Source organism: Populus alba, chromosome 1 (genome assembly GCF_005239225.2).
Source record: "Populus alba chromosome 1, ASM523922v2, whole genome shotgun sequence".
In the NCBI taxonomy this organism is placed as follows: domain Eukaryota; kingdom Viridiplantae; phylum Streptophyta; class Magnoliopsida; order Malpighiales; family Salicaceae; genus Populus; species Populus alba.
This window is the reverse complement of record NC_133284.1, coordinates 48,698,051-48,726,025: the sequence shown is the minus strand read 5'-3', so window position 1 is coordinate 48,726,025 and position 27,975 is coordinate 48,698,051. Positions and strand designations below refer to the sequence as shown.

Sequence of the window (27,975 nt, the reverse complement as noted above, 5' to 3'; positions counted from 1 at the left end):
TAGCAAAAAAAAAAAAAAAAACACAACTAACTTTCTTCAAATAATATATTATGCTGTTACCCATTTCCTAAAATATAGTGTTTATATCAAAAGTATTGAGATCATTGCCTAACCCTCTTTCTCTAGAAATAGACTTATTATAAATCTTTGAATATCATCACCTTTGCAAGAGGTTGGATCATTGACCCTTTCACTCCTTGATTCCACATCTCTTATGCGTTTCTTGCTTGCCATTGTACTTAAATCTTCAAGAAATAAGCTAAAAATGTGATCAAGAGGATGGATTTTGGTGAGTGTTTGAGAGAGAGTCGGGGTTAGGGTCTGTTTTATTTTCTGATTTTGTTTCAGAAATAACAAATATATATATTGTCGAGCAACCGGTCGACTGATTGTTTTGGGTTAAGCTGAACTGGTCGATCGATTGCATCCCAAGTTAAGAATTTCCTAAAATTCTATCAAATCCTTTCTTTACACTAAAAATAAATCCTTTCCATATAAAAAATTATATCTAAAAAGAAAAAAATCGAGGGGCTAAAAATTGAAAATATGGATAATAGCATCATTATCAATCATCTAGCTCAACTGACCAACCATTTGATATAGTTATATGAGTCGATCGAATGGTTCACATAAAAACTAATATTTTTCAAATTTTATCATCCAGATATGTTTCATTAGTATAATATACCAGTTTGTCCACCCTTTTGACTCTAAAAGGGTATCTAACTCAAATCTTAAAAGGTTATTGTTCATACAATAGTCGTCCTATGTTTGTTTAGCATCAACCAGTCGACCGGTTCGTCTCAGAGCTTGGATAGTCAACGAAATTTTGCAACATAATAAATTTTCCAGACATTTCATGCTCACAAATATACATTTCATCACTTGAATATATCCAACTTATTTCCATTAACATATACATATAGGAGACACCACACACATCTTTAGCATGAGCAACATTTAAATTCCTTGTATTTTGCAAAATTGATCTTTACTTAGAGGCTTTGTGAATATATACTAATTGGTGTTCTGTGCTGATAAACTTAAGTACAATATCTCCTTTTGCAATGTGATCCATTTGAAAGTGATGTCTCACTTCTATATGTTTTGTACTTGAGTGTTGGATAAGGTTCTTATAAAGGCTTATAACACTAATGCTATCACACTTAATGAGTATATGATAAAAATAAAGTCAATAGTCTTCTAGGATTTATTTCATCCATAAACTTTGTACATAAAAACTACATGCCAATATATGAATATGTTTTAGTGGCTAATAGGGCTACTGAGTTTTACTTCTTATTAGCCTAAGATACTAGTAAGAATACTAAAAAGTAACATGTTTTACTAGTACTTTTTCTATCAACCTTGTATCCAGCAAAGTCTACGTTCGAATAGGTGATCAATTTAACTCATTTCCTTTCAGATACCATAACTCTAAATCTACAGTACTATGCAAAAAGTAAAAATAATAATAATATATTTTACAACACTTAAATGTGATTTTTTTGGGAAAGCTTGAAAACTTACGCATAAATATACACAAAACATGATATCAGGTTTACTTGCAATTAATATAAAAGATCTCTGATCATACCTTGATATTTAGTGATATCTACATTCTTACCACTTTCATCTATATCAAGATTAATTGATGTTCCCATAAGTTATCGACAACTTTAACATGTTCCATCCGAAATCTATTTAGAAGATCTTTGATGTACTTGTTTTGGTTAATGAAGTTGCCATCCCTTGTTTATTTGATTTTCAATACAAAGAAGAAGTTCAATGTTTCCATCATGCTCATTTTAAATTCATCTTCCATGCATTTTACAAAATTCTTACGAGGAGATAATTTTGCCATAGCTAAAACCATTATCAATAAGAAAGGATATGCTCTTGGTGCTTCTTTTAAATCATACATGGTTTTTTTTTTAAGTTTGAAAACATGATTGAAAAAAATGAAAGTTTTCAAAACCAAGTTGCTCAACATACACTTCTTTCATGATAAAATCATTTAAAAATGCATTTTTAACATTCATTTGAAAAAGTATATAGTTAGCATGACAAGTATAGACTAAAAATATCCTTATTGATTATAGTCTAGCTATTAGTGTAAAAGTTTCATCATAATCAATACATTCTTCTTAATTAAACTAAAAGTATCCTTATTGAATATAACATATGGCAACTAGTCTAGCTTTATTTCTAATTATTGTTCCATATTCATCATATAACGTTTCTCTTTTAGAAGCTATATGAGGAAGACTTTTAACTAAAAGTGACTTTTCCACCATTGATTTTGGTAATGCTTGAAAATAAAGAGTCACCTCTAGTTATATGATTTGAGCAAACATTATCCAAAAACCATTTCCTATACTATTTTGATTCCTATATACAAAAAATCAAGTTAAGGTTTTGGTACCCATACTTTCTTGATCCTAAATCTCTTTAGACTAACTAGTTGATTGGCAATAACAAGCAAACCGATCAAACAACTTAGACCAACTAGCTGATCGGTTGATCAGGGTTCCAAGAATCTCGATCTACGAGTCTTGAATTATGTAAATCCCCAAAATAAACCTTCTATTCTTCAACAAATCTAGTATTCAAATATCCATGAACTAGTTAGAGTATGATCTAGGATTGATACTTTTGTTTAGTTTTATCTTAGAGTAGATTGTTTATCATATATGTTTGGAATCCCTTGCTAATTTTGTAATTAGACAAATTATATAAATTTTTCTAAGAAAAACTCGTCGTTGGAACCCTACTAATAAGTAAAACAATCAACCAGTTCAGATTGGTCAAGCTAATCAATCAAAAGATTCTTAGAAAATCCTCAAGTTTTCATCAGTGATGAACAACTAGTCATCTAGTTCACGCAAAATTTCCAAGTGTTCATCACTGATGAACAAGCGGTCGTACGGCTCATGCATAATTCCATATTTAACATATTTTATCTAGGTGAATTCTTAGAACCATCTATCTATCTTAGATCATCTAATATATCAATTCTTTAATGTATGTAAAGTGATGTGTGTGAGTTCATTTTAATTGTACCATCAAGTAAGATATAAAGATTTACAAATTAAGCACTAAAATGAATATTAAACTAAGTCTTCACTTTTCTTCCTTCTTGGGCTTTTTGATTTATTTTTCATGAAATCTTTCATGCTTATTGATGTGATTTTCGTATGAAACATGTGTAAAGCTTATTCTCAACCAAGTATATTTTTAGTCCATTTTCTATTTTGTTTGTTATCATTAAAATATATAAAAATGTGATGTGTGCCTCTATAGGTCAATAACATCACCACCATTTAGAGTAAAAATATATTTAGACCAAGATTTGCTATTATCAATATCTAATTTAAATCTAGCTTTCGAATATCCATGAACTATTTTCTTAATTCTTTTTAAGTACTTATTAATATTTTAACTATTTTTAATGAAACCACTTTTTAATTTTTCTCATCAAAATGGATATTTCAAACTCTTTAAATCTTGTTTAAGTTTTTAAATGGATTTTTACAACTTGCATAATTTATTGGGAAATTCTTTAGATTCAAAACCTTTAAGTAGTGTAATATACATATCTTCATGAATATTCCTATACAAGAATGCATTTTTAAAATCTATTTGCTAGAATTCATAATATTAGCATATAGCTATAGTAATAAGGTTTTTACATAGCTACCAACAAAAAGGTTTCATCAAAGCCAATTCTTTTTCTTTACTTGTAACTATTGGCAACAAGTTTGGCTTGGTACATCTATACATTGCCATTTATATTAATCTGTTTCCTAAAAATCCACTTATATCTAGTGGATTTAACCCATTTAGGTTGATTAACCAAGTTATATTTAATCCATTTAGAATTTTATATTTTTGAGTCATTTCATGAAATCAATATTAGATATTGCTTTCATGTAATTGGTAGGCTCATTAAGTATGAGCAGCTCATCATTTTTAGCTTCTATGAAAAATCCATATCTCATTGGTGTATGACATCTTCTATTAGATTTATGAAAATATTGTGTTTCTTGAGCTTTAAGTTAAGCATCCAATGTTGTATATTCTAGCTCAAGTTCTAATTGGATGTTAGTTTATAGTTCTTTAACTTCTTCAAATTCTATTTTCCTCTCACTATTCATTTCAAGAATAAATTCTCTTTACAATCCTCTTGGAAGTCATTTCAGCGTGTTTTTTCATTAAATAAACACCTACATATTAATTTTAAATATTCTTTACACCTAAACCTATGAGAACGATTGTTTTATTTTTTTTAAAAATAAAAAAATATGTATCAATATCAACAATGTCATAACCTAATTTTTAAATTTCCATAACAATAACAATAACAATAATAATAACAATAATAATAATAACAAATGAAAAAATATTTTGAGAATTGGGTCAAGACAACACAAATTAAAGGTTCAGGGAGTAATAAGGAGGAAAGTATAAATGTGGATGTCAATTTGATTAAAACTTAGGAAAATTGATAAGTTTAGGGACTTAATTAAACTTTGAATTAGTTTAGTTAATGAAAACAGGGGCTTAATTAAAGAAATATCAAAGTTCAGGGTCAATTTGGGTTAAAATTTCAAGTAATTAAATTCTAGAGACCAAAGTGAATAGATGTTGATACAATAAGAGGGTTAATTGATTTTTTCAGGGGTAATTTTGAAAGAATTAGAAGTTAAAGAGTCAATTAAGGGCCGAATTGATTAAATTTAAAACCAAGAACTATTTTGTAAATGACGCTCAAATCCAGGGTCCAATTGCATTGATCCAGGGTTGAAATTTTTTTTAAAAAGGAAAAAGATATTTCCAATTTAGGGGGGAAAATGAAGATACCCATTTTAGCCGAAAAAGCGATGTTGTTCCAAGGAGGACTGTTCAACCTTAGTGACCAAGTTGGGCCGGTGGATGAAGCCCAGCCCATATGGCTGGGCTAGATCTAGCCTATAAAAAAAGAGAGACAAAAGCTGTTGAGACAGGGCTGGACTTGGGCCTTAGGCTCAGCAGGCCTAATTTTCCTTCGGTTAAGGGTGTATTTGAAAAAATACAACCTTATGTCCTTTTCCCTTTTTTAGTCTTATTTATTTTTGATATCTAGCCAAACAGGTCTTTTAAGATATAATAAGTTTCTAAAAATAATTCGGGGACCCTTTTAAATTTATTTGTGGATTCCTCATACTTTTTTTTAACCACTTTACTTAGTATTGAGTTGTAGACTTATAGTGTGAAATGCAATTCTAGTATATAATACATATCTATCTTTTTTTTCCTCTAAAAAAATAACAAAAATATGTCTTTTGCTTTCAATTCAAATTTTACTGGTTTATTCACTGGAGTTAGAGTCAGGAATATTCATATTCACTAATGTCAGAATTAGAAATATTCTCGATGTTTGCTAACATCAAAGTTAGGAATATTGACAATAAGATTGAGAATTATTTTGAATCCTCAATATTCAATGACACCAAAGTCAACAATACCATACTCTTTTGTTACATAATATTTATCAACACCAGTATTGCAAGTATTTGTAGTTGAATATTTATTAGTGCGAGAATCAGGAATATTATAGGCAGATATAAAAAATATAATACAACAAATCTTTATCTTTAGCAATTTAAAACAAAACCAGCAATACAACCTATCTCAGGCAGGATATTTTAAAGGTGATACTATCTTTTATTTTACTTAACAAGTCTCGTATCATATAATCTCTGCTAAACGGTTAAGGTTTCTAGTGATCATAATAGTAGATAATGACTTTTTAAACCAGATCTTTTTCCTCTTTAAAAACAAGATGTTAGATGTCTATTCTTGATCCTAGAAATTTGAAGGCCACCGCGATATCTAGTGTGACAAACAACTTTGATTAATTTCTAGTATTAATAAAGCATTAACTAGGAGCACTACGAACAATGTCTTGATATATTAAGAAACCTTGTAATTATCACAACTTTATAACTTTATTTTCTAAGCATCTTTTTTCTTAAGAACTTTATCTCTACTTTAGATTTATTAATCACAATCAAATGAATATTAAATATATTGATTGCACGAATAAAGTTAGTGGCATATACAACCACCTAATTAGAAAAGAAATAAAGTTATAATTGTTGGGCATACACACTAATATGAACTTCATGCTCTTTTCTAAATACTACAAGCATATATTCATAACTGAATATTTAAGCTCCAATAAGAACATTAGGCTTCACCTATAATTGTTGGGTATCTTGAAATACATACACATAGTAAAAACGGTAAATTTAAAAATTTTGGGGGTCCTAACGATCCTGTTAGACAAATCTAGAGTTGTTGAGGGTTTATGCAAAGATTAATTGAAGAACATATATTCTTTTTGGCTTTGAAAATTTGCTTCAACACTGAGTTGTTGCAAATCATAAGCCGACCAAATATTCGATCTCTAATAGTAATCCACACTAATGACCAGTGAGAAATCTCATAAACCCTTTTAGGAGAGAGATTGATATACCTTAGAGTGCTAGCTCTTTTTTTGTTTTTTTTGTTTTTTTGTTTTAGGTGTTTATGTATCGTACTTTTCTCACATTCTCTTATGAAATAATATGCATACCATTCTATTTATAGGAAAACTTGAAAACCCTATAAATAGAAAAACATCAATTTGCTCCTTAAATAATATTGCATACATTATTTTAGGATAATTTTATAAATTTATTGAATAAAATCCCTACTTGATTTTTCTAGGTCTAGAATAGCAATCCCCTGTATTAATTATATTCTAGTCCTCAATTTTGAAAATTTATTTATAATCAAGTCATATTTGATTAATCATTTTATTTTAATTTCTGACCAATGGTTCTTATGTGTGTGACCAATTGTTCAATAATTGATTGATTTATATTTGAAGATCAAGTACAATGTCTAGCAACTTGTCATGATCCCCTAAATATTATAAAAGTCATAAGTGACTTGACTTAACCTTTCAGTAACTAGTTTCTCAGTGTAATTATTATCCCTTCATCAAGAATGTTTTTATTTAGATATTATAGCATGGAGTATATCTGCTTTGTTAAATCATTTTTGTTCTCAACATTATAGTCATTGATTCTTTTTCAAAATTCGTTCCACCGGGGCCAATGATTTCACAATCAATAATATTTAGTTATCTCAAGTTTAAGGATCACTTACACAATTATTATATGAGACTTTCCATAGACATATGTAATTTTTCTTTTCATAAAAAAAAAAACATAATATGCACCAATCTCAATAGCTCTAATTAATGTTCAGTCTTAATAGAATATTGACCTAGAACATTTAGGAACAATATTTTAATGCAATATGAATCTTATAATTATAATAACTTTATGATTTTTTTGCAAAGCTTTTTTGTCTCATGAACTATATCTTTACTCTAGATTCATTAATTAAATATTAGATTCATTAATTAAATATAAATGAATATTAAAGATAAAGAAAATCTTTGTTAATAATACATATGTTTTGCATGAATAAAATCAATGCTACATTTAACGAACCAAATTACTACAAAGCATATTTCACTAACAATAACATTATTAATGAACTCTAAAATTTAGATTTACATGCCCTAATATTTAGTCTAATCATCTATCAATAGTTTTTATCATCAAACCTTTGATTAATTTTTAAACTAGGAAAGATGGAGTTCTCATTATCAGTAATCACTTTAGTTTTATCCTTTTTTGTGGAGCTCCATATCACACAATATAGCTTAAACAAGCAATTAAATCTCCAATTGTTTATAAAATATGTTCAATCCAAGCATATAAATCTATATTTTGACAACATAGCCTATTATAGTGCAATTAAATAATTGGCATCATTTTTTAACAATCTTGCATTTAATTATAGGTGAAGTCTTACCTTGAATATTAACGTATGACTTTCCAAACTAGCTTGATAAAATATGTTCAATCCAAGCATATAAAGTAGTATCGATCTCTCTTAAACATCATATAAAATATCAAAATAATCTTGTCAAACTGGAAAATCACATCTACTATTCAAAATATTATTTTGAGGTGCCTATTAACTTCTATCAAACTATGCATTTTGCTTAAAAATTATGAACAATCATTAACATGTAGATAAATTATGATATCAAGTTAAAATAAAATCAAAGTCTCATCTAGAAAGTTTTTATTCAATCATTCATATGATTGAGGTACGTAATATCTTTGCAAAGTTTCTTTCATTTCAAATGGCACACAACCTTCATCACATTTACTCATGCATTGCAAAATTCAAAACTTCTGTTTATTTATGAATGTTTATCCTTGCCAATAAAATATTTAACAAAATTATTATCTTATATCTTGACTTTCAACACTATTGTATCTCACTACCACCACTAACATATTTTATTTCCCCCATTTTTTTTTTACTACCATCATGGCTGCCGCCACCACTACCTTCTCACTATGACCTCTTTTTTTGTTATCATTGCTATCTCATCAGCACCCTTTTCACAATCATTGTCATCTCATGACATCCATCACCACTACTATTAAAAAATATTTTCTATGTAAAATATTTTCTCACCATGCTATTTCATACATTTATATGGTTTATTTTTCATAAATAATATTTTAATTTCAAGTTGTCTTTACTTTTTGATTCTCTACCCAATAACAATATAATCTTCATCGTCTTCAATCCTGTAAAAACAAATTTAAAAATTATTATAGAAACGTACCTTTCTCATATATTTGGGAAAGTCAGAACTTTATTCAAATAAATGAATTTGAAGGTATACTTTTGTGGCATAAAGATTCTGTCTTTAAAATGTATAGAAACCATATCAATATTCTATATTTTATTAACAGCATTATGACAATTTAAGATTGATGACAAATTAATTTGAAGATATTATAGTCTTCAAAAAAGAGATAACACCCTAAGTAACTTTTGTGGATGGCATGGATAGAGATTTAGATGAGGGGACAAGGGATTAATTGCTCGTTGGCATAGATAGATATTAATATCCTTTTGTTCCTCCCGCTATTTTATTGCTTTCCACTTATATCTTCACAAATTAAGGTGATAAAATTACTATTCTCATTTCTCTTATTTTTCAGACTGGTGGAAAATGGCTATCGAAAGAGCTGGTGGATCCATTGTATCTAAGATAGCCGAAGTCTTGGTTGAACCAGCAATCAAGCAGTTCCGTTATATGTTCTGTTTCAACAATTTTGTTCAAGAATTCAATGAACAAATGACGAGCCTGGCTTTGGCACTCTATCGTCTACAAGATGCTGTCGATGTTGCTAAAAGGAATACTGAAGAGATTGAGATTGATGTCAACAAATGGCTGGAAGATGCAAAAAACGAAATTGAAGGTGTGAATCGTTTGGAAAATGAAGAAGGAAAAAATGGCAAATGCTTTACTTGGTGCCCAAACTGGATGCGACAATTCAAGTTAAGCAAGGCACTGGAAAAGAAGACAGAGACTTTGAGAAAGCTTGAAGAAAATGGCAAAAAAGTTTCCCAAAGTGTCCCACAAAGCACCTCTTCAAGACATAGAATTTCTTCCATCAGAGGGACTCACACCCTCGGAATCGTCAAAAGAAGCTTTCGAGCAGATTATGAAAGCTCTCGAAGATGACAACGTCAATATGATTGGACTGTACGGCATGGGAGGGGTGGGTAAAACCACCCTGGTGAAAGAAGTCGGCAGGAGAGCCAAAGAGTCGCAGCTGTTTGATGAAGTTTTGATGGCTACACTATCCCAGAATCCAAATGTCATGGACATTCAGGATCGAATAGCAGATAGTATAGGTCTGCATTTTGACGAAAAGACTAAAGAAGGGAGAGCAGATCGATTATGGCAGAGACTGAAGACAGAGAAGAAGATGCTTATAATCCTGGATGATGTTTGGAAAGTTATTAACTTGAAAGAGATAGGGATCCCATTTGGTGATGCTCACAGGGGTTGTAAAATTCTTCTAACAACACGTCTCAAAGACATATGTTCTTATATGGAGTGCCAGCCAAAAGTGTTCTTAAGTCTCTTATCAGAAAATGAAGCATGGGCTTTGTTCAAAATCAATGCAGGTTTACATGAGGCGGACTCTACCTTGAACACAGTGGCAAAGAAGGTTGCGAGAGAATGTCAAGGACTGCCTATAGCACTTGTGACAGTGGGAAGGGCTCTAAGAGATAAATCTGCTGTTGAGTGGGAAGTAGCGTCCACAGAGGTCAGAAACTCTCAATTTCGGCACATGGAACAAATTGGTGAACAAAAAAAATGCATATTCATGTCTTAAGTTGAGCTATGATTATTTGAAGCACGAGAAAACCAAGTTATGTTTCTTGCTATGCTGTTTATTTCCAGAAGATTACAACATTCCAATTGAGGACTTGACGAGATATGCAGTTGGCTACGGGTTACATCAAGATGTGGAGTCCATTGAAGATGCAAGGGAAAAAGTTCACGTGGAAATAAAAACCCTCAAAGATTGTTGTATGCTGTTAGGCACTGAAACTGAAGAGCATGTGAAAATGCATGACTTGGTTCGTGATGTTGCTATTCAGATAGCATCATCTAAAGAATATGGATTCATGGTAAAGGCAGGCATTGGGTTGAAGGAGTGGCCAATGTGCAGTAAAAGCTTTGAAGGTTGCACAGCAATTTCGTTAATGGGCAATAAAGTAGCAGAACTTCCTGAAGGATTGGTATGTCCACAGCTCAAAGTTGTATTATTAGAACTGGATCGTGGCTTGAATGTTCCAGAGAGGTTTTTTGAAGGGATGAAAGAAATTGAAGTTTTGTCTCTAAAGGGAGGGTGTTTGTCATTGCAGTCACTTCAATTCTCAACGAACCTTCAATCGTTGCTGTTGATGGAGTGTAAATGCAAGGACCTCATTTGGTTGAGAGAGCTGCAAAGACTTAAGATTCTTGGTTTTATAGGGTGCGACTCCATTGAAGAATTACCTGGTGAAATGGGGGAGCTCAAGGAGTTGAGGTTGTTGGACGTGACAGGTTGTAGAAATCTAGGAAGGATTCCCGTGAATTTGATTGGAAGTTTGAAGAGGTTAGAAGAACTGCTAATCGGGTGTTACAGCTTTAAGGATTGGGATGTCGTTGGGACAAGCAGGGAGGAGTGAATGCGAGCCTAACAGAACTAAACTCGTTGTCTCATTTAGCTGTATTTATCATTGAGGATACCGAAGGCTGAATGCATTCCCAGAGATTTTGTTTTTCCCAGGTTGCTCAAATATGATATTTGGGTGTTAGGGAATGGGTATTCAGAACTTGATAATGAATACCCAACTGCAAAGACAAGATTATATTTGGGTGAAATCAGCGCCACATCCTTAAATGCGAAGACATTTGAGCAGTTGTTTCCTACTGTGTCTCAAATTAGTTTTCGTAGAGTGGAGGGTTTAGAAAATATAGTATTGTCCTCCGATCAGATGACCACCCATGGCCATGGGTCGCAAGAGGACTTCTTGCAAAGATTAGAACATGTCAAAGTGAATGGATGTGGGGATATTCGCACTCTGTTTCCAGCTAAATGGCGGCAGGCTTTGAAAAATCTAAGGGGTGTGGAAATTAAAGACTGTATATCTTTGGAAGAGGTTTTTGAATTGGGTGAGGCTGATGAAGGAAGCAGTGAGGAGAAGGAGCTGTCGTTGTTGTCATCTTTAACAGAGTTACAACTGTCCTGCTTGCCTGAGCTCAGATGTATATGGAAGGGGCTCACCAGGTATGTCAGCCACCAAAGTCTTGCTCATCTGAATTTGGATTCTCTCGACAAACTGACATTTATCTTCACACCGTCCATCGCTCAAAGTCTACCACAGCTAGAAACACTCAAGATAAGAAGTTGTCGTGGATTGAAGCATCTTATCAGAGAACACGATGATGAAAGTGAAATAATTCCAGAGTCTCTAAGCTTCCCAAAGTTAAAAACTCTCCTTATAGAATATTGTGGTCAACTGGAATACGTCTTCCCTGTCTCTGTGTCTCCGAGTCTTCTGAACCTGGAACAAATGACTGTAGTTACTAGCAATTTAAAGCAAATATTTTACAGTGGAGAGGGAGATGCTCTCACTAGAGATGGCATCATCAACTTCCCTCGGCTAAGAAAATTGTCTCTTTCAAATTGCAGCTTCTTCGGTCCAAAGAATTTTGCTGCCCAGTTGCCTTCTTTGCAAGAGTTAACCATTGATGGCCAAGAAGAATCGGGTAATTTGTTGGCACAGCTGCAAGTAAGTCCTTTATACTTCTCCATGAATTTTTTTTTTATTTTCTAATTTAAATTGTCTGCTTCAATACACTGTTATAATTTCTTCTTTCTTCCTCCAAATGTCTAAAACTAAAGTAATCGATAAGCTCTTATGCACTGAATTTATGTACAAGAAAAAAAATGATCAATAATAAATCATTTTTACTTTATATACAAGAAATATTACTAATATGTAAAATTAAAATTATTTTATCTAATATATATGTTTTTGGTTAATGTCATAATTTGTTTTTTTATAAATCAAATATTAAAAAGACTATTTTTCAGTTAATAAGTGTAATCTTTTCATGATTTCTTTTAATTTAACTAATATAAAATAATGATTTATATTTAGATTATCATAAATATGGAAAATTATGATTTATGACCCATTGCCCTATCTATTTATATCTTTTTAGTTGATTAAGTAGTTTGCTGAAGTATTGGGGATAATTGGTTCACCTATATACCAAAATTATATAATAGTTCCAAAGTGCACAAACGTTACGAGGAATTATATATAACAAATTAGCACCTTTATTTTTATTTTTTTTATGCAGGGCTTAACAAGTTTGGAAGCATTACAGTTGTCCTCCCTGCCTGTGCCTGACATGAGGTGTATATGGAAGGGTCTCGTGTTGAGGCATTTGACTACTTTGGTGGTGAGGAAATGTGAGAGACTGACACATGTATTTACAGGCAACATGATTATTAGTCTGGTTCAACTAAAAGTTCTAGAGATATCAACTTGTGATGAATTGGAGCAAATCATAGCTACGGATATTGATGATGGAAATGATCAAATATTGTCCGGAAGTGATCTCCAATCTTTATGCTTCCCCAGTTTGTGTCGAATGGAGATCAATGAATGCAACAAGTTAACGAGTCTCTTCCCAGTAGCCATGGCTTCAGGTCTCCCGAAGCTTCAAATACTTAGAGTAAGCCAATCCTCTCAACTACTGGGAGTATTTGGGCAGGACGATCATGCTTCACCTGTCAATGTTGAGAAGGAGATGGTGCTCCCTGATCTGCAGGAGCTGTCTCTAGAGCAATTACCAAGGATTGTCTACTTCAGTCTTGGATGTTATGAGTTCTTATTCCCCGGCTGGAGACGTTGAAGGTGCGTCAATGTCCAAAGCTGTCCACAAAATTTGCTACTACAACAAATGGTTCAATGAGTGCTCAGTCAGAGGTGATGCTTATTTGACATGATTTCTTGCCTCTCTTTTAGTGCTTTTGTTTCTTGTTTTCACTCGATAATAAGACTTACAAGTTAGAATGTGTATGCCATGCTTGAATTGGCTTTGCAGGTATCTCAAGTAGCTGAGGGTTCTAGCATTGGTAGAATGTGGACTCGAAATAATGGGTGGGAGGAGGAGGAGGAGGAGGAGGAGGAGGAGGAGGAAGAGGGTGTAATAAGATTAATTGGTTTTCTTCATGATGGTGATAGGTAAGAAGATTAGTTTGGCATTGGGATTTGAAAAACATGCTAATAATTCAATATTTCCCCAACCAAGTAATGTGGCTGCAGTTATTTATGTTTTATCCTTCTCCTTCAACTCTTACTGGTTGAAATAAGTTAACATATGCGATATGCCTGAAATGGTCGTTGTTAATCTTCATGTTTGCATCAGGTTGACTGGTTACCTCTTCATGTGATGATTTCACGGAGAATCATGTCTTTAAGCGGTGGTGCTGCGAGTATTCTTTTAATTCGTGGAAGTAATTTCAACTGTTTCATCGGCAATGATATACAATTTGGCTTTACATTGTAACAGTCATATTTACCATACAACTCCTAAAAGAAGGATATTGAACTTCTAGAAAAATAAGGGCGTATGTTTTGTGTTGTCTACCCATGTCATGTTGTGTCTTCAGTCATTTATTGTGCGAACCTCAAGAAATAAGGGCGTATGTTTGCTTGCCCATTTGTGTTTCTTTTCAAGTTTCTGAACCTTCAAAAACAAGTGAAGGGCATAATGTTACTCATGTGTGCGCTTATTGTTTGATGTGTGGATTTTCGTTCTCTTTTCTGCTCAAACTAATGGCTCTACGACTTGTGTATTTGCCTCGTAAACATGTTTTCTCTGTCATTTTGATGTTTTGTTTCTATTATGATTCTTTATGAGGTTTTGAAATAGGCCTTAGCAATGCTGCTTGAAATCGCGGTGCAAGTTCTTTTAAATTTTGAAAATTTATTTTTTATTAAAAAATATTTTATTTTTATATTTTTAAATTATTTTAATGTGCTAACATTAAAAAATAATTTTTTAAAAAATAAAAAATATATATTTCTAAATAAAAATATACTTTGAATCATAACCGTTATTACAATGTCAAACATACCCTAACTCACATCAAAGTCTTTTGAACTCTTTAATAGTACATGATAGGATAAGAGTTGAATCTACATTATTGAACCTTATTATTTTCAATTAAGTCCGTCTTTTAATAAGATTAGGGTATCAAGTGATATATTCGTATATTTCTTTAAAAAATCAACACTAATTAAAATTTTAAATTTGATATGCATCAAGAGAATGAGTATATTATTTATTTTTTAAAAAGTTATACAACTTTTTTATTTTAGTTCTAGGATATGAATTTTCTAAATTCTATTTCAATTAATTAAAAAAACAATGATACCAAGTTGAAAAAAAAATAAAATGTTATAAAAATAATTGAAATTTTGGATTAAGCATTTATAATGGATATAATATGTATTATTATTCTTATTTAAACCCAATAGGAATAATATAAATAAAAATTATTATAACTACTACACTAACACATGAACAAGATTATAATAACATAATTAAATTATCATAGAATTCATTACGTAAAAATAATAAAACCATCAAAAATTATTTCACTCATGTGAGAAGAGGACATAAAACTAATTTATCTATAATGTATATGCTTTTATTTGTTTTTAATTTTCTTATGTCCTCAATATTTTATACCAAAAATAAAAATACCATGTGATTTCTCAAATATATATCATGAGTTAGATTGTGTTGACTATTATAATGCATGATACTTTTTAAAAGTATTTTTTACTTGAATTAAAATCATATTTTTTTTTCAAATATATGTATTCCTATTCAGATTGTGTAGAGTATTTTTTACATGCACATGAAAGCTCCAAGATATGATTTATATTATTCTCCAACACACCATTTTAAATGAAAGTTCTTTAATGTTGAAACTTGCATATGCCCATAATAACTTATCCTTAATTTTGATAAAATAAAATAAGGCTAGTGAGATTCGAACTCATGACTGCTTATCATTAATGTCAAAGAAGTATGACAACCATCTTACCCAAACTTGCTTTGATACCATGTCGAAGAACCATCTCATCTAAAAGCTTAAGCTGTTAAGTGAGACTCTAAGATATGATTTATATTACTATCTAACATACCCCTTCAAGTAAAAGCTTTTTGGGCTTTAAACTTGCAAATCCTCACATTACCTTATGTTTAATTTTTATCAACTAGAATGAGAGTAGTGAAATTCGAACCTATGACAACTTGATTAACAAGACTTTGATATCATGCCAATGAATCATCTCAATCCAGTAACTAAAGTTATTAGGTAAAGTCCCCAAAATATGGTTTATATTATTTTATAATAGTAATATTTTTTAAAATCTTTATACCATGGCAAGCCAAATTAAATTCTAATTGAATTAAATTTTTTGACTAAGGATAAAATTAAAAGTCTGGGGATCAAAGTGGAAAAGACACCACAAATGGATGATGGTTTCAAAGTTTTTTTTAAAAAATAAAGAGTAAAAAATGAGTTGAAAAATAGGGTCAGTGGCTGGAATCTTCGCAAAGTCCAGCGACGTGTCGTCTAACTTATTATTATTATTTTTTTAAAAAACATTGAAATAGATGACATGTTGTTTGTCTCAATTGCATTTTTAAAAAATAAATCCCCACGTGAGCCCTCCTAAATGGGCCAGATGTTGGCCTGGCTTACTAGGCTCAACAATGTTGGCTTTGTTTTAGTAATTTTGGCTTTAAGAAAAACAATCATGCTTTATATATATATATATATATATATATATATATATTAAATATATTTTTATTTATATTTAAATTAATACTTCTTCTCTTTGATTTTTTCCATTTAGCCTTTTTAATTTTCTTGTTTTTAAGTATTTAATTTTTAAATAGATTTTTCTTACTCATCTATTATGTTTCATATAATTGATCTTTATTTTTTAAGAATAAAAAAATATTTATTTTTGGATAATATTTTTAGTAAGTGCAACCTTGCAAGATATATATTTTTCTTCAATTTGATATAATTAATTTTATGTGTGTCTATTTCTATAACCATTTGATTAAATAAAAAATTAATTTTAATAACTAGAGTCATTAAACACAATCAGGTAAATGAACCATGTTGCGAGATCAAATATCTTAATACAGGTCCGCCCCTTGACTTTTCTAGATATGTATTTAGTTATCGTTAATATTTTTTTTTCATTTGTTGACATAGATGGTTCTTAATTTATTTAATTAGATGCGTGTATAAATTTTTTAATTTACACTTTAATTTTTTTTTATTACTAGGAAAAAACCCATTTAATGGGTTCGCGTCACTTTGTTGACCAGTCATATTTTGGGCCTATTTGGAAACGTAGTTTTTCAAGATATTTTTTTATTTAAAAAATATATTAAAATAATATATTTTTTTTATTTTTAAAAAATTATTTTTGATATAAATATATTAAAACAATCCAAAAAATTAATTTGAAGAAAACAATTTAAATTTTCATTAAAAACAGGTTGAATAGCAAACCAGCTTCTAATATAAAAACAAAAAATGTTCTTTTATTGTTACCATCTTCCTATGATAGAAGTATCTAAAACTCTAAACGGTAATATAGAAAATTCAAGGCTTTAGGGCATCTCTTACATGCCTTAAATTGGTTTTTGTACATGCAGCAGTAATGTTTTCGCTTACCCATGAAGCCATTGGCCTGCTTGCACCCAACAAATGAAATAAAATAAAAAATAAAATTGAAATGAGAATCTCTCTTTAGCCTGCAAATGTTGATGTCATTAGCTTACTTCATAAGTAAACCAAGTTTAAAGCAAGGAATGTCTTTTTTTTTTCCTTTTCTTTATGGGCAAATCATATTCCTTGAGTGGGATATAGGGACAATCATATAGCTCGAGTTTCATCCTTGGAAGTGGCAGAGCGTATTCTTCATTTAATTAATTGTTGTCTTCTTTTCAGGTCCTTTCGTTTTCCCCCCTAATCATCATTTTCTAAAGAAAAAAAAAACTTGAGAGATCATAATTATAGCAACACTACATACATTAAGGATTATATTTGTGGTTGCAATCGATTGATAGAGAGGTTGTGGGTGTCTAAGTGATCGTGAATCTTCCATTCGTTCCTGTCTCTACGTACTACAAACAAGGTGTGTATTTCTACTAATTCTTGTGTTATTTGTTATTGTCTTTATATTATATTATTATGTGTTCATACATGTTTGCAAGTATGATCCATGGAGAAAGAAAGTGAACTATTTGTTCAATTTAATTCCTATTTTCTCCTACCAGACTCACTCAATTTCTGTATGCAATTTTATATCGAATTTTATCTCGTTGTAGGGTTAAATAATTGTAAATACAGATCAAATACCCATTATTAAAAAGATTATGGTGTTTTAATTTATTAGTCAATTAGAAAATAATTAGTTTTAAAAATCTTCTTAATAATACATATATACAATTAAATTAAAACTTTACCTTAAATTTGACACGGATGTAAAAGCTACAAATTTACAAGAGTAGAATTTCTCTGTGTTTGGTGAATTAAAGTAGGGTAATAGTCTAAATAATAGTAATCTTGTCATAACATTCTAATTAACTATAATGTTTGGATTTAATAGTGCATGGCTAGCTTTGAACACCATAATTTGATCTTGACACATCATTTCTTTATTATTATTATTATTATATCACTCATGGTTTTGTCAATTAGAAAGCCCAAAAATCCACGAACTTCATAGCAAGAACAGACCTTCCCATTACTTAATAATTGAGGAAATTAGATTCATTTTAATCAAATCATCTTCAATAGATAGAGCTATTATGCAATTATTTACTAGGCTAAGCGTATTTGTATATTCATAGTTGCTGTTAAACTCTAAATACTATAAATTAATCTTCAATGATTTGTACGATGTTACGAGAAATACCCCCTTTTAGCCAACACTAGATAATTTCTCGTACTACGTTGCGAGTCGAATCAAATGTTTTTTTTTTAAAAAATCAAAGTGTTCTTAACATGTTTTCTAGCAGAAAAAAAAACTATATAGGGGTTGAGCATAGCGATTTAGTCGACTTCACAAATCCAAAGACAACTAAAACAAGTGGTAAGAGTATAGTTTAACTAAAACAAATTAAGATGATATTTTTTAAAAAAAATATTAAGACGAAAACATATTATATTCAAGTCCTCGACCTGAGTTATAAGACCTTAATAACACCATAGAAAAAAAAATATTAAGCCTAATTTCCAGTCAACTCAATATTGCAAGATGAAATTGAAAAAACAATTAATTAAAAAAAAAAGGACATAAAAAACCACCTGAGTCAACTCGAGTCATAAGGCCGGGATAACCTTAAACAAAGCAAAGTGAAACAAGTTATAAAGCCCAATTCTTAATCAACTCAATATTAAAAGGATGGAATTGAAAAAAATAAACATTCAATTGAAAAATGATAAAAAAAACCTTAAGGCAACTACGCGAACTTGCAACCAGAATCATAAGACTGTGATAAACCAATAGAAAACAAATAATATTTTTTTTTATCAAACTTAATTCCTAATCAACTCAATGTTGAAAGAATAAATTGAAAAAAAAATCAATTAAAAATTATCATAGGTTGACTTGGGTCAACCTGTCAAACCCAGGTCTTAAGACCAAGATAAATCAATACAAAGAAAGTCAAACAAAATTATGAAGTCAAAATCCTAATAAACCTAATGTTTAATGATGAATTGTTTTTAAAAAAATTCAATTCAGAATAGGATAAAAAAAACCCAAGTCAACTTGGCTAACGTGTAAAACTCGTTGATTTAGGTCATGAAACCATGATAATCCCATAAAAAAAATGAATATGATTAACCTAGATTAACCTATCAAACCCGGGTAATGAAACTATAATAATTCCACAAAAAAAAAATTGAAACAAATCATGAAGTTTAATACCCATTAAACCCAACATTGAATGATGACATTGAAAAAAAAGAGTTTAAACTTAAAAAAACTTGAGGATTAAATTGAAAAAGACCAAAATATTTTATTATTAATTGCTACAATGAAATGCCAAGACCCTTAGTATATGTTAATTATTGAATTGTATGGTTAGTCCATGAGAAATAAAATTCTTATAAATTCCCTAGTTAATGCAAAATAGAGTGTAGGATTTTTTAACAAATATAAAATATTACTTATATGTTAATCGAGTATAGTTTGAAGTAAAAATTAATCGGAACATTTTAGCCTTATATGTTTAATAAAAAAAAAATGAAAGCAGATCAAATTTGAAATAAAGAATCCCCTTCTAATATGAATATTTTTGTCTTTGGCCTTCGTGGACAAATCGAGTTTGAAGTAAGGAAACTCTTTCATGGATATATATCATAAGGATATTCATACGCAAGTTATTATTAGATGCTAGCTCGAGTTTGATTCCTGCAAGATCCTTGCAAGTGGGAGAGAGGGACCTTAATTCAATTAATTATTTACTCCTTTTGAAGACTTTTCTTTTTATTCTATATATATAAAAAAAAATTACTTTTTTGAGCTACCATAGATATAGTTACATGCATAAGATTATTAGATTAATTACATTTGTGTCATCTATGCAGGTGTTAACTAATCATCTTGAATTTGTCGTTCGTTTATCTCCTTACCATCAAGTAATTTCTTGTACATATTCTTCTTTTATTTGTTTATTAATGTCTTTATATTACACATACTACCTTACTTTATATGTCATGGAATTGCATTTTTCATAGAAATTACCTCTTTAACTCACAAGTCTTTGTGATGCTAATTTAAATTCATCTAGACTATAATGTTTTAATTCTGCTCTTGTATGTATTTATAGGATTGTAGTGATTCATGTTCAAATGGAAAAATATATATGTTAAGCTACATTTCTATTTTAAGAGATTCATATATAGTTTTGACTTTAAAGATATCTTTCAATTTAAACTTTCAATTACGTTACGTTTTCAATACTTGAACTAAATTAGTGATAGCCCAAGTTTTAAACCATGGTTGGTTAATGTTTAACCGAGAGAGATATACATATAAAACTACATTCTTTGAGACATTCACTAAACTGAGAAGTATTATGGTCTTATGCTTCTATCTAATTTTTATGAATATTTACAAAATCTATCCATACTTTTGTTTAAAACGACACCCTTCCATATGTTCATATTGATGAACTTCTAGGTTTCTCATAAAACATGAACACAATAAAAATGGTAATTTCAGAATTTTTTCAAAGTCCCATAAATCTCATTACACAGTTAAAGATCATTTAGCTTTTGAGTGAAGATTAGTTGAAGAATAATTCTTTCTTTTAGGATTTGATAGATTTTTTATAGCTAGATTGTCACAAATCACTAGTTGTTAAATTATCTAATCTTTGATTATAATCCACATGAATTGCAAAATTAAAAATCTTTTAAACTCTTTTAGGATTGAAGGATTGTTAAATCTTGAGGGCTAGCTTTTTTTCTAACTCTTTCATTAACTCTTTAATAAATATCTTTATTAGAGTTATGAGTAACATCATTGTATTCATAGGGAAAACATAACTCTAATTATAATAAAATATCACTTTGCTGCCTAAAAAAAATATCACATGTTTTATTTCAGCACAACTATTATAAATATGTTCGATTAAGTCTCTATTTGATTTTTCTAGGTCTGCAATTGTAATCCTTTAAATAAATTACATTAGTCCCTTAATTTTTAAAAACTTTATTTATAGTCAAGTAAAACTTGATTTTAATTTCTTGTTGTTCCTAACATATTAACCCAATTATAAACTATAATCCTAATTAAAATATGATTAGATATATTAAATAACTTAATTTATCATCAATCTAATAATTGATTAATATATATTTGAAGGTTATGTACAATGTATTACAACCTATCATGATTTTAACATATTAAAAACGCTATTTATAGTTTGAGTTAACCTTTCAACAACTAGTATATCAATATAATTAATATTCTTTCATTTGAGGTAAACAGTCTCCTATTTGTTTATTATGACAATAAATATATAACTTAGATATAAAAATATGTCTCCCCCTATCTTTTGCAATGTATTAGGTGACTCTTCATACTTGAATTCCATGTACTAGATGTAGCCTCTTCATGCGAGGAAGCAAGTGGTTGTGACCTATGTCACACCCCCACAAAAAATCTATAAAGGCACGACATCGGCTGGCGATTTTCGTTGTGTTCTGATGATTTGGTTCTTTGGAGTCGCCACCTAGTATTTGGTCACTAGGAACCCTAACTGGTCTTTCAGAGATTCTAAGGCAAGGGACTGGTTGCGTAAAGGGAAGGTACTAGCACCCCTAATACGCCTTACCTAAGGTAAGCTGCTTGGTGTTTGGTTTGCTCTATAGTCTATGGTGTTGGTGTTTTCTAATCCCGTCAACTCGTAAATCGCAAGGAAAGAGAATAAAAGAACGAAGAAAATTTCACAATTCTTAAAAAAAAACAATTTTATACTTTTCACGACTCGTAAACCGTGGAAAAAAAAATTGAAATGTTCTCGATCGCAACCAAAGAGAATAAAAGAACGAAGAAAATTTCACAATTCTTAAAAAAAAACAATTTATACTTTTCACGACTTTGTAAACCGTGGAAAAAAAAAAATTGAAATGTTCTCGATCGCAACCAAAGCTTCTTTCAAACATGTGCGTTGATTTATTACTCCGATAATATTTTGGATGTTCGTCCTTTTAAGGATTTCTTCATCCAAACATTAGCGGTGAACAATAACCCCCAACTTCTCCTCCCAAAATAAGATTTTTTATAGTTTTTTGGAATATTGGCCAATACCCTTTGGAGTTTTACAAACAGGTTGTAAAATCCACAAATGCAAGAAAATGATTTTGTGTTTAAGAAATCTATGCGAAACACATTTTTAAAACTTCCAATATTTTTTTATATATAAAAAGAACATTCAAAACGTGCTAGTGTATTGGCCGTATGCATGAAAACAAAACATTTTTTTTTGTTATATAAACTCTTTTTTTTTTTACGAAAAACAGGTGTTTTTTAAATACTGAAATTATATCCCCATAGTATAAAAAATTGCAAAATCAATATATACAAGAACAACAATATATTTTTTTACTTTTCAGAATTTTTTTATATTTTTTTTATATATATTTTTTAAAAAAATATATACATACATCCACATGCATAATATAATAATATAACAAATAATATAATATATAATACATTAAATGGGCTGGGCCGGCCCAACTAACTGGGCCGGACTCCAGCCCCAAAAATGTTGGGCCGGACTCGGCCCAACAGCAACCTGCTTTGGTTTGGGCCGGACCGGCCCAGACCCATATCATTGGGCCAGACACTGTCTGGCCCAACAAAAAAAGGAAATGAACGGGGGGGGGAATTATTTTCCCCCCATGCCTCCTGCATGCAGAAACGATTCTGCATGCAGGAGGCCAAACTACGCCGGCCTAACAAAAAAAATGCAGGGGGGTCAGGATGGCGTACCTGGCGCGGCGGAGACGGTGGCTTGCTGGCGGTGCTGCGGTGGAGGCGGTGGCAGTGACCCACTCCTGTCGACTCCTCACGGCGAATTCCAAGTGGTCCGGCGACGTCCTCTCGGTTCGTTTGCTTGGTTTCGGTTTTCTCACTTCCCTCCTGGTTTCAAACCTTCCCTTTGCTTTCGGTTTTCTTGGGTTTTTTGGTAACTCTCTCCTCTGTTATGGTGTTTCTCTCTCTTCCTCTCTCTCTCAACTGTCTCGGTTTTTTTCTTTCTTTTTCGGGTCACTCCATCGGTCCTTCCTCCCTCCTTCTCACTCTGCTTCTTCTCTATTTATAGGCAATATCGGGGCATGCATGGGGGAACAAGGCGTGCTGGTCGGTCGGTCGGCAGGCGCCGCTGCCAACGTGCTTCTCTCGGGTTCGGTAGCGGCGGCGGGTGGTCGGCCAGCGGCTTCGGCTTCGGGGGTCCCAAGGTGTGGGGCGTCGGGCCATGGCACGTGAGGAGAGAGGCGGGGACAAAAACCCTGGTTTTCCTCTCCTCTGCTACGCCTGCGGGGGGAGAAGAAGAAGAGAAACAGTGCCGTTCAAAACGGCACCGTTTGGTCTCTATTCTTTTTTTTTTTTTTTTTTAAATGCATGAAACGGGCGTCGTTTTGGAGAAAACGCGTCGTTTCATTTAAATGTGGCGCCAGAAATGCGCCAACGTTCACATCGGTCCCCCAATTATTTTTGTTCCTTTCAATTGCGTCCCTGCCAATTTCGGTCTTGTCCGCCAAGTTGGCCGCCTTTTCCACTTTGGTCCTTGGCCTCTAAATTATGCAATTTAGCTCTCAATTGATCAATAAACTTCCAATTTCTTCAAACAGCCCCTCAATCAACTCCAAATGTGGTCCCCTGGTTTCGGCATTTTCACAATTAAACCCCTAATTGGCCATTAAACTTTAATATTTATGCAATTAAGCCCCTGATTTGACTTAATAAATTCCTAAAATCATAATTTGGCCCCAGAACTTTAATTTCTTCAATTTAAAGCCCAAATTAACTTAAAAAATCAATTTTTCTTTGCGATCAAAATCCCCTATAAATCCAATAAAAAAATCAATTAAAACCCATAAACATCCAAATTTGGGCTTCTCTCCTCAAAATTCAAAATTTCCTTCTCAATAGGGTTCTCATCCTTCAAGAATATATTGTCCAAAAATCCAATCTTTTGTATCTTTATACTCCTTGACCAATTTTCTGACCATTTTCCGAGCGCTTCTGCCTCTTGTCATTTTTTCTAACCTTCTTTGGCTATTTATTTTATTTTTTTGCGGGGACCCAAAAATGGGTTACAAACAGATGCCCCCTCTTTATAGAGCTACGGAGCGAAGGTTTTGCGCAGTAAGTTTTATAAAGATAGTCCCAACTAAAACTCCCGAAAACTGATCTGGTCGAAGCTTGATCGATCTGAAACTCTTTCTTTACAACAATTCCTCTTCGGCCATCGGAATCCATTTGGCATTTCCTTTAACGAAAATGAAATATGAGGTCCCTTCTGGCGAACCCCTTTTTGAAAAAATATCGAAATGCGAGATCCTTCTGGCGATCTCCTTTAATCAAACTTATAATCCCATCTGGGATTCCTATTAACAAACATGAAGTATGAGGTCCCATCCGGCGACCTCCCAAAATAGTGAAACGCGAAATCCCTTCTGGCGATTTCAAACACCCTGGAATCCCATCTAGCGATTCCTTTTAACCAACATTAAGTGTGAGGTCCCATCTGGCGACCTCCATAATAGTGAAACACGAGATCCCTTCTGGCGATCTCAAACAACCTGGAATCCCATCTGGCGATTCCTTTTAACCAACGTGAAGTGTGAGGTCCCATCTGGCGACCTCCACAATAGTGAAACACGAGATCCCTTCTGGCGATCTCAAACAACCTGGAATCCCATCTGGCGATTCCTTTTAACCAATGTGAAGTGTGAGGTCCCATCTGGCGACCTCCATAATAGTGAAACACGAGATCCCTTCTGGCGATCTCAAACAACCTGGAATCCCATCTGGCGATTCCTTTTAACCAACGTGAAGTGTGAGGTCCCATCTGGCGACCTCCACAATAGTGAAACACGAGATCCCTTCTGGCGATCTCAAGCAACCTGGAATCCCATCTGGTGACTCCTTTTATTCAAAGCTGAAATATGAAGTCCCTTCTGGCGATCTTCATCGAAAAACGAGATCCCTTCTTGCGATCTCTTTTAACCAAACAAACTTGGAATCCCATCTGACGATTCCCTTTTACCAAATTGCTATCGGATGTCGTTCCTTTCCTGCTGGCAGGGTTTGAAAAAATATTATCTTCTCTTCTTGTTGTTCTAGACTCAACTCAATGATCTTGTTTCGTCGTCCACAATCTCGTTGGAATGTACTAATGATCTCCTCCCTGTAACGATAAAAAAACATACGTGCAATGATTTTATGATTAGATGCAATGCATGCATTCGTACCTGGTTTTGAAACATAGGCCCCCCATCCCTCTTTTCTAGTTCACGAGACTCCCTCGTAACATGAGCTTGCTTTGAAGTCGTATGCTGGATTCATCTCTCGTGTTGTCTTTTTATCATATTCTTGGAGAAGTATTTGACTTTTCCTCAAGTAATCCCTTTTCTCAAAATGTAAGACTTGTTTCTTGCCTTTATGTCATGCTTTTGTCAAAATGCTTTAGCTTGTTTTCAAATCTATAGGCTTCCGTAAAACTTTTCATAAAACATCTTGTATTGCCCCCAGTGTAGAGGTGTGATCCTAGTTTGGGCTTTTATTATAGAGAAGCAAATTCGTTCAGTCGATGCTAAACTTTTTTAAACGAGTGAGGAGATGCAATTTGGGATTAATGCAAAAATATTGTTGTGAGATCAATGCACAAAAGGAAAGAAATCAATGGCCAAACTTTGCTTTATTGATTTAAGGAACTTACATCAAGCGTAATATCTTTTTACAGAGTCAGAAATTCACAGGCCGAGTTAGGTCTTCTCCATCCATTCTAGCTAACTTCAACGCTCCTCCTGAGAATGCCTTTGTTACTAAAATAAGACCCTCATAATTTGGTGCCCATTTGCTTTGATCATCTCCTGGTAATGACAATATTTTCTTCAATACTAGATCCCCTTCTTGAAACAAACGCGGTCTAACCTTCTTATCATACGCTTAGCCATTTGTTTCTGATAAAGTTGGTGATGACATATTGCGGCCATCCTCTTCTCACTGATCAAGTTCAATTGCTCGTATCTCACTCTGGCCCACTCGGCCTCTTCTATCTCAGAATCCATTAACACTCTTAACGATGGGATTTCCACTTCCAAAGGCATCACTGCTTCCATACCGTACACCAAAGAATATGGGGTAGTCCCTGTTGAGGTTCGAACTGCGGTGCAATATGCATGAAGGGAAAATGGTAACATCTCATGCCAATCCTTATAGGTGACTACCATCTTCTGAATAATCTTTTTGACATTCTTGTTAGCAGCTTCTACCGCCCCGTTCATTTTCGGTCTATATGGCGAAGAATTGGAATGCTTGATTTTCCATTTCGTGCAGAGCTCTATTATCATCTTGTCGTTGAAGTTCTGGGCATTATCAGTTATAATCTTCTCTGGTGGACCATACCGACATATTCAATCTCTCTCGATAAATTTCTTCACCACTTTTTGCGTCACATGAGCAAATGACCCAGCTTCGACCCATTTTTGTGAAGTAGTCAATAGCCACGAGGAATAAATCTATGACCATTGCTCGCTTTTGGGTTTACAGGTCCAATCACATCAATTCCCCACATCGCGAAGGGCCATGGCGATGTTAAGTTAAACAATGGCTGGTGGGCATATTGACCTTGTCACTATAAATTTGACATTTGTGACATTTCTAACATAGTTGATACAGTCTTTTTCTAGTGTCATACCCAAAAATAACCAGCCCTTTGGATTTTCCTTGCCATCATATGCCCGCTAGCATGGTGAGCAAATCCCTTCATGGACCTCTCTTAATGCCCTTCTAGCATCTGCCCTCTCCAAACATCTTAACAGGGTTCCATCAAATCACCTTTTATATAAATCTCTCCATCTAAATAGAAATCTATGGCTAACCTTCTCAAAGTTTTCTTATCCGTCTTAGAAGCTCCCTCCGGATATTCTGCTTCTGCACCAGATTCTTGATATCGTAATACAAGGTTGTCCGTCTATCTCTCCTCAATTAAACAACTGAGCTGGATCATTTCTAATATCAATGTGTTACCGGCTGTACCTTGCACTTGAGATCAATGGTAGTCATAGCAGTTAGTGTGGCCAAAGCATCCGCAAAATGATTCCCCTCCCTTCCACATGGTGAATCTAATTTCTTCAAGAATTCCTTTGCTAGCATGGATAGGTTTCACACTTAGGTACGGCCTCAACTTTTTCTTCTTTGGTTTGCCTCCCCTTTCACCTGGCAGATGATCACATTGAATCCCATATACATCTCATCTTCTTTATTTTCAGCTCCAATGCGGCTTCTAAACCGAGGATACAAGCTTCATACTCAGCTGTATTGTTGGTGCACTCGAAGTGTAGTTGACCGCAAACTGAGGTATTGCTTCTTATTAGGAGAGATTATACCTGACCCTGCCCCGTTCCATATACATTTACTACGCCATCAAAAAACATGTGTCCACCACATCTGTCTTCTCTTCCTCCTTTTCTATTGACAAATATATCTTCATCAGTGGGAAATCAAAATCCAAAGGGTTCGTAATCTTCAACAGCATTATCAGCCAGATGGTCTGCGATGCACTCCTTTTACGGCTTTCCTTGTCATATACACTATGTCATATTCTGCTAATAAAACTTGCCACCTTGCAATTCTACT

At 32.5% G+C, this 27,975-nt stretch overlaps 1 long non-coding RNA gene and 1 pseudogene across 1 annotated transcript in view; both read left to right on the top strand.

Annotated features, from left to right (window-relative positions):
* Window positions 1–9,082: 9,082 nt before the first annotated feature.
* Window positions 9,083–13,459, top strand: LOC118040955 (disease resistance protein At4g27190-like; annotated as a pseudogene).
* A 4,045-nt stretch (window positions 13,460–17,504) lies between these two features.
* The window catches only part of LOC140955933 (uncharacterized), a 24,907-nt gene continuing 14,436 nt past the window's right edge, over window positions 17,505–27,975 (top strand). Inside the window, exons 1-2 of the long non-coding RNA XR_012170704.1 lie at window positions 17,505–17,724; window positions 20,187–20,237. This is a non-coding gene — a long non-coding RNA (uncharacterized lncRNA). The remainder of the gene's footprint in view (window positions 17,725–20,186; window positions 20,238–27,975) is intronic.